Here is a 9,119-nt window from a genome sequence, read left to right as displayed (position 1 = left end):
CTCTCATAATACAGTAATCCTCCAAGGTAAGAACCATTATTGTCTCCATTTTACAGACGGGGGAACCTGAGGTATGAAGAGGTTACATATCTTGCCCAAAATGAAATACCTGGTCAGGCCAGGATTCAAACTGGGGTTATTAAATCAGGAGCATGTTCATTTATACCAGTGCATTACCATTTAATTAGCAACAGACTACCATGACATGAATGATGTGGGTGCCCCCACAGATTTTGAGCTCAGTTAGGGCTGAAATCCAGGATATAAAATCAGGGGTGGCTCTACCAGGTTTAGAGAAGTCCTAAGTGAAAGCCACACCTGAAAGAACTTGTTGTCCTCTGCCTCTACTCGTTTCTTTTTCTGCATAGCCTAATCCATCTACCTTGCTCTCATCATATTGTCACTGTAGACAATTTTGTGATAGGTATAACCTCATCTTAGTAGTCACTAAATGAATGGTTCCTTGTTTTTTCAACCAGTTTACATTTCTTATGAATTGACATATCATCTTGAACTAGAGTCTGAGTTCTTGTACCTTTCATAAACAAACCACTCTAAGTGTGTGACTCACACAGGAGCAGAGTCTGGCTAAGTTCTGATTGGTTGAAATCACTTGTGCCATGATAGATCTAAGCATATGGATATCACATGCTCTGTGGTGCATATAACAGCCTTTATGTGCTCTATGTGAATACTTGGCAATGTATCTTTCAATAGATCCTGCAGATGCCCTATATGCAATATCTTCCCTTCTAAAAGGCCAAGGCAGTCACAGAGAAATTGAGGCTGGGGTCCTTGTTAAAGGCTGCCCAGCTTCCAAATTTAGCTCCACTCTGTTAGCTGTTCCCCCTGACAACTCACTGATGTTCGTAAGCCCCAGTTGCCTCCTCCGAGGATGATCATTATGCCTAGGGATTTTTTTGAGGATCAAATTTGATACTGCACGCAAAATATTTACTATAGTCCCTGGCTTATCTAAGCACTTCACCAACATTGGTTACTATCATCATCATTATTATTATAAGTGGCTGATTCCAAATACATTTATATTATGTTGATTGCTAGGCTGCACTTAGGGCTGAAACAGGAACATCGAGTTTTGCAATGATGGAGTGAGTGTCCCAAATTTCCAAGTAAGCCAGAGGAGATGTTTGTTTGCAAATTCGGATGTGCAGTGGTTGGCTCTCACATGGTGGCTAATTTTATAAGTTAGTTTACTTAAAATCCATTCCTGACTCTACCCTCCTCCCTCATAGTAGGAAGGGGACTAATACTTTATTTTCTTAGCCCAGTGTTGAGATTGAAATAGGAGTCTTCTGGAAAGAATTTCCCTTCCTAAATGAAAAGACAAAGCCCATTTAGTGCCCAGATCTTGGTTTCTAATGCTGTTCTCCAATAGAACAGACCAGGGCTCCTAGGGGAAATGGTTTATTCTAGGATTGGAACCGGAAAAACACAAGATGAGCATGAAGAATCTGGTGCCAAAAAGTAAGGAGTGCTCAAAACAACAATAGAGGTATACCAAAAGGACACAGGAACAAACTGAAGGAGCTCCCAAAAGCCAAAGCTAAAACAATTTGAGCAAAAAAAAAAAAAAATACTTAAGGTAATACTGGATTATAGTTCAAAGTATAAAATAAAAATGTCAATAAATGTATATGAACATAAAGGACGGGTTATATAAAAGAATTGTAGGGCAGCCTAGCTGGCTCAGTGGTTTAGCACCTGCCTTCAGCCTGGAGCATGATCCTGGAGACTGGGGATCAAGTCCCACATCAGGCTCCCTGCATGGAGCTTGCTTCTCCCTCTGCCTGTGTCTCTGCCACTCTCTCTGTGTGTCTCTCATGAATAAATAAATAGCATCTTTAAAAATAATAATAATAAAATAAAATAAAGGGAGAGGAGAGACAAAGGCTCTGTGCAGAATCTAAATCATGCCCTTGTGCCTTCAGTGATAGGCTTTCATTCCATAAGTACTTTTGCACTATTATTCATGACAATAATGCTGCGATGCTAAGACTGGTCGCTGTCTCATCCCAGTTCTCATACTGAATCTGCTCATACCCCCCAGAGCACAGTTGCAGGCATATTTCTTTCCATACATTGACCATCATCAATGACCAGGGCTCATGCACTTAGGAGAACTCAAGGATGGTGAAGGTGGTTGTTCCATAGGGTAAATTAGTCAAGGACCAACCAAAGGGTAAGAATGGATATCTGTCCACAGGAAGTTCTGACTGTGCTTTGAACACTAGTGACAGCATCACTAGTGTAACCCCTCACATGGGACAAGGACAGCGCTCACTCAAGAGAAACTGGGCCTTCCTGAAGTGCTGATTCTACTCCTCCCATACAACTTTTCCAATTCTGGGTACCCTCATCTGGAACCCCAGTTTCCTCTCCCTTCGCACATTGTCTATGTCCCCTTCCTCTCGACAAAGCCTGGGGAAATTATTTTCTCATGTCATGGATGGAAGCCTTGCTCCTCTCTTCATATATTCCATTTATGCCTTAAGTTATTTCTATTGATCACGGTTTAGGATTTTGAATCTCAAAACCATCTTTCTGCTGCCAAATCCTTTATCTGAGGCACTCAATAAACAGCCTCGCTTAAAGAGAACCAAATGATGACAGAGCTAGAAACAAAAAATAGCTATTTCAAAAACATTCCATTTCAATCTCTCTTTCCTCCTTCCCTTCCTCCAGGCCTTGAAACACGTACATATTCCTATGATCATAATGCAAGATAGAAAGTCTCCAGAGCCTTACAGCAGGCACAGATGAAATGGGGGTACAGATGAAGGAGATAACACTGTCAGCTTCCAGACAAACCTTGAAGGATGGGGAGTGGACGTGCAGGACTTAGGAAAGGCCCCTCTAGGCAGGGAGCAGGGAAGTGTCCATTCACAGCAACTATAGCTATATATGGTCGATGTGTTTGGGCACAGGCCAGAAATTCGGACTTTGCTGACAGTGTGAGGACCTGCTGAAGGTAACAGAGTAGAGGAAGGGTGATAGAACGATGCTTTGTAGAAATGAACTGCTGAGATCTGAAGGACAAGGACAGGCAGATGAATGAGAACTGAACATGGAAACAGTTAAGACTGGTCCAAAAACTGTGCTATGACATGAGAGATAATAAAGGGCTTAAACCAGGGCTGCGGCCACAGAAGTGGAGAAGAGTATGATCAACCGAAGTCTACTTGCAGTTCTCACAACTGGAATTCTTTACCAGCTCGCTGCGTGCCAGACACAAACTTCAAGTTTTACCTGGACTGTTATGTTTAATCCTCACTGCAAGCCTATTAGAGTTACATTATTATTACCCTATTACACAGACAAAGAGACTGAGGCTGGATGACGATCCTTAGAACAGTCCTGGGCTCTATCTCATTTCCTAGTGTAATTATTGAGATAGCTTCTCTCTGAGAAGGCCACCCACTGTCATTCATTTCCTCTTGAATGTGTTATTTCCCCATCAAGAGAGGTGGAGTCTATTCATCTAGCCCTTCACTCCATGCTGTGCTAGGACTCCTTTGGACACAGAATGTTGTGGTTGTAGCATCCTGCCATTCTAGGTATCACTTTTGCTCAGACCTGCAGTTGCCACCTGTGTCTCTTAGAGCAGTTGCTTGTGTGCATGCCCCTTCTCAGAACCTAGCCACCATAAGAAACCCATGCCATGTGAAAAGGCCTTAGGTGCTCAGGTTGGCAAGCCAGTGGAAGTGCCAGTCAATAGCCAGAATCAACTGCCAGTCATATAAGGGGTGTCATCTTGTATATCCAGCCGAGTCGAGCCTTCAGATGACACCACTCCAACCAAAACCCATAGGAAAGACTACAAGTGCAAACCACCCTCCCAAGGTTGGCTATCATGGGAATCATGATCATTTCTGTTGTAAGCCACTAAATTTTAGGGTAGTATGTTCCACGGTAATAGATAACAAAAGCAATTACCGATAGCACCTGTCTCTCAGAAGTGCTCTGCTGGGGACAATATATTGCATGGTTAACCTGCGTTAATACTCAAACCCAGATCTGTCTGTGCTTTTAACCATAAGTTCACTACATAAGAGAGTAAATGGTGTGTGGGTTTAAACTCCCTGGGAAAATAAGATGTTTAATAATCTCTTCACACATCAGATTACCAGGCACTCTGTAAGTATGGAGTTAAATGCCTGTTAAGTGAATCATTAAGTAAATGAATGGGTGAGAGTTAGCAGCCCTTGGTTAGTTGGTAAGAGTTGGGGAGACCATAGTACGCTTTTTTTTTTTTTTTTTTTGCAGAAAAATAAACCAGTGAATACATTTATCAGCTCACAACATGGTCCCACTGCTTATTCTTCAGCTTAAGCTTTAAACATTGTGGGGAGGAAAGGGTGGCTGAAAAATCTAGAATAAAACCTAATATGAGGTTTTAGTAAACTCTAGGGTAGACCTTTTTTAAAAGAATGATCTGATTTTTTTTCTAAAACAGAAATTATGCCTGGCCTTTTTAATGGCTCAGACCTTCCTCAAGCACTTTTCTCATAAATTTTAACATTAGCATCCTTGGTGCTGCTAACTGCAGGTAATGTGTTTTTTCAACCATATTCTTCTCCTAGAGCTCATTAAAAGCCCTCACTCCTCTAATGATTTCTGGGCCTCCAGTCAGACTTATTAGTGCAAAAGGAGCAATAGATGCCTAAATGTCAGGTCTATTTACCAGCTGAAAGGGCTGTTACTGGAGAGGCATTTGTCTTTTGTGGGACGTGCTGACTGTGGCTAGTTAATTCCCATCTTCCTGATGGGAAACAGTTTTCCTGAATCCAAAACTATTTAGTCCCACCAGGCTCCAGCATGGAGAACTGCACTCTGGGTCATAGAACTTCCCAGTGTGTTTTTAACTGAAGGAGTGATTACTGATGTTGCCTCAGAAACTTCCCAGCAGGCTAGATATGCCTCCTGGGCAGGCACTAAACCTGCAGTTAGCATTTATCCCCCAATATAAATATGTGTGGAAAAACCAAAATAAGGCACTAGAGATGCTGAGCGTAGCACCAAGAAACAACATAGTTCCTTTTTGAGATGGAGGTCATGCAGCAGATCCCATCGCCAAAACAAAAGCCTAATGAAACATTTTAGATATAGGAAAAAATGTAGAATAACAGAATAAAAATCTGTGCACCTAGCACCCAGTTTAAGACAAAGATAATTACATATACCTAAAATTGATTTTTTTTTTTAGGGTCAAAAGAGTCTATGCATTCAGAACATTGCCTGGCTATTAAAAATTTAATTAAAAAGCACAGCACATTGCTTAATGCAATAAATGTCCACTCGCTTCTCTTTCTCTCCTTGCAAAATGTGTAAACAAGCTCTCTGGCAGTGAGACTTCCAGATGGAAAGATGTGTTTGTGGGTAAGTTTGGGACAGTGAAATTGTTACAAGTGAATAAAAGCAATTACTACTGTTGTACTTTCCAAATGAAGTAATGTATTCTTACGGGAGACTTATTTCCCCTTTTTATAAGTAAAGATTTTGTACTGAAAATGCTTTGGAAAGCTCCCAGGGATAATTCTACTATTCAAGTACAGTCTTACAGATTCTGAGGGTGGAGAATGAATAATTAATTCCACTCATTGTGAAGGTTTTTTTTGTAATCTCATGTTTTAGTTCAAGCTTGGGGGGCGGGGGGATATGTCCTTGTGAATCTGTAGAGAAATTAGCCAATATAAGAATCAAGAAATCAGGCGAGATAAATAAAAAGAACATAAAAGGGCATAACAATAATAAGCTACTTTCACTGACCAGCTCTCAGGTGAGACTCATTGTGTTAAGTACTTTACGGATATCAATCTGTTTAGCCTTTGTAGTAACTTGGAGTGTTAGGGATTGAGATCCATTTTTTTTCAGCCAAAGAAATCAATCATTAGAGAGGTTGAGAACATGTCTGGGATCACGGAAGTGGGGATTTCCTATAGCAGGGTTCAAATCCATGTTTTTAACCACTCTGTGTACCATGTACCATTCAGAGTATATTGCCAAAGACAATCCTCCAGGGAACAGCTGCCTAAAAGATTGTTTTTTTTCCACACCAACCCCTTCATTTTACAGATGAGCAAACTGAGGCTAAATGGGGCAGCACTTCTACAAGATTACAGAACTGAGGCAAGGATTCTGATCCCTGAATCTGACTCAATTCAGGACGGTGTCATTTCTTTTTTTCATACGTCTGAAATGGAATAGATCTTTTTGCTTCTGAAACCTGTTTCCAGATCCCATGAGGGGCTGGTGTTCTCAACCCTGGCTGCACTGTAAAGTCATCTGGAGAAGATTTAAAATATGACGAACAAAAACGAAACCAGAGTACCACCCACGAGACTTTTGTATGATCTACATGCACACAGCGGCTCACTTCAATTCTAGGTCTTTGACCTTGGATCCAAAACTTCTGCATCTCAGTAAGTGGCCCAGTCAAGTTGTTCAGGCTAGAAATCTAGCATCTACCCTCGATTCCTCTCTTTCTCTTCCATCTACAACCAAATCATTGGGTTGTGTCACGTGTTGGGTAAAAATATTTGTTAAATGAAGAAATCTGACATTTATTGTGTGGGTCTTCATTTGGAAGGGCAAAGTTTTATAAATTACATATGTTTGTGTTGGTGTACACACAGACCTTGTCTAGACTACCTCTTCTGCTGTTCCTATGCATTCCTTCTCTGAGAGGGTCAAATTCACTCTAAAGACAGACTTGTTACTCTGAATCACACCCTGACCCCATGATGAGAGTGTTTGGGCACTTTTGAGCTCTTACTCTTCTCAGTTTTATTCTTCCTACCTATCACTCCTGCCTGTTTCATCATTGGCATATACACAGGTAATTTGTGCTGCGCTGAGAATTCTCTGCTCTGCAAAGAGCTGACAAAGGTTCTTTAAAGCAATAATCGCCGCCATGTTTTAGTCAAGCAAGCAATAAAGGATTGCCAAGATTGATTAAGCAGAGAAGTCAAGCAGAGGCCTCTCATCAGTCATGAGTGCTGTCTGTCTAGAAGCTACTGCTACAGAGAAACAGATCCCCCTCCTTTCCTACCCTAGACCTGCCCTTGCAGACCTTAGACTCCATAACACCCATGTTATGGAGGGCCAGTGACAGGCTAACAATGTAAAACCTATACAGAAGGACATTTTTCTCTTTGGATGTTTATGAGGTCACGTGGAAGGTACAGTCTCAAAGTTTGTGCTTTGTATTTTTGCCTGAGAAGTAAAGAATTGCTATGGCAGTGCTATTAAATAGAAGCAAATATGAGCAACATATGAAATTTTAATTTTTCTAGAAGCCTTATTAAAAATAGTAAGAAAGGTGAAATTAATTTTTTAAGATTTTATTTATTTATTCATGAGAGATACACAGAGAGAGACAGAGACACAGGCAGAGGGAGAAGCAGGCTCCACGCAGGGAGCCTGACGTGGGACTCGATCCTGGGGACTCCAGGATCAGGCCCTGGGTTGAAGGCAGGTGCTAAACCGCTGAGCCACCCAGGGATCCCTGAAGTTAATTTTAATCATATATTTTACTCATCCCAATATATAAAAAATTACCATTTTCTTAGATAATAAATATAAAAAATTATTAATGAAATATTTTACAACCTTTCTTTATAATATGTTCCTTTCTACATGTCCAAATGGAATGGATCCTTTCTGCTTCTAAAATCTGTTCCTGGGATGCCTGGGTGGCTCAGTGGTTGAGTATCTGCCTTAGGCTCAGGAGTAGTGATCCTAGGGTCCCGGATCGAGTCCCACATCAGGCTCCCCACAAGGAGCCTGCTTCTCCCTCTGCCTATGTCTCTGCCTCTCTCTGTGTGTCTCTCATGAATAAATAAATAAAATATTTTTTAAAATGAAATGAAATAAAATAAAATAAAATAAATAAAATAAAATCTGTTCATCCAACCATATTCTAGATTCAATGCATATCTTATGCTTATAACACATCTCAATTTGGATGCTACATTTTCAAGACTTTAAGTGAAATGTTGTCCTACCAGAGCAATAGTTACATTTAATGGAAAAATATTTTAATTTTTAAACAAAATTAATTAACATTAAATCAAATTAGAAATTTAGTTTCTTGCCTACACTATCCACACTTCAAGTGCTTAAAGCCGCAGATGGCTTGTAGCCATTGTATTAGACAGCACATCTCTGGAGACTAGAATATGGCTTTTACTTTTATGGTATTCACAGGACCTTTTAATCAGTCCTTGTTAAATGTTACTGACTGGTTAATAACTAATAAAAATATAACAGATCAGTAAAAGGGGCGGAGAAAGAAAGAAAGGAAAAAAAGAAAGAAGAATAAAAGAAAGAAAGAAAGAAAGAAAGAAAGAAAGAAAGAAAGAAAGAAAAAAAGAAAGAAAGAAAGAAGAAAAAGAAAGAGAAGAAAGAGAAAGAAGAAAGAAAGAAGAAAGAAAGAAAGAAAGAAAGAAAGAAAGAAAGAAAGAAAGAAAGAAAGAAAGAAAGAAAGAAGGAGGGAGAAAGAAAAAGAGAAAGAGAAAGAAAACTTAGAATAAGATAGAAAAGTAAGTTTTTTTGTGTGTTTTTTTTTTTTAGGAATAAAAGTAAGTTTGTTTTACATCTCATAAATTCAATTTCCTCATCTGTGAAATGATAAGTGCCATGGCACCTTCTACAATTCATCTGTGGACAAATGATTCCAGACCAAGCGAGTTTGGTGAATGCTGCAAAGTACATACTAATCCATCTTACTGGAGGTTCACAAAGCAGATTAGCATTACTGTTTTCATTCTAGGACCAAATATATAAAGAACAATCCTTACTTCATATGCTTACATCTTTGGTCTACAACCATTTCCTTTTCTCTTTCTTTTAGCAATATTACAGGCATGTATAAGCCTACTACTCAATCACAAGTCCAAAACTTTTGTAGTAGCTTACATTTCTCAACTAAGATAGCCCTCATCCCAAACTCTATGCTTATTATTTCCTTTCACTTGATACAGTCTATATCACAAATATATACTATTAGGAATGCTACATATAATTTATTACATATACATACAGTCGTGGTATAGTGAGTTGCTACACTACATAAAATCTTGACACTTGCCTAACAC

The sequence above is a fragment of the Canis lupus genome, chromosome 13 (genome assembly GCF_003254725.2).
Source record: "Canis lupus dingo isolate Sandy chromosome 13, ASM325472v2, whole genome shotgun sequence".
Lineage (NCBI taxonomy): Eukaryota > Metazoa > Chordata > Mammalia > Carnivora > Canidae > Canis > Canis lupus.
This window is presented reverse-complemented; position numbering follows the sequence as displayed.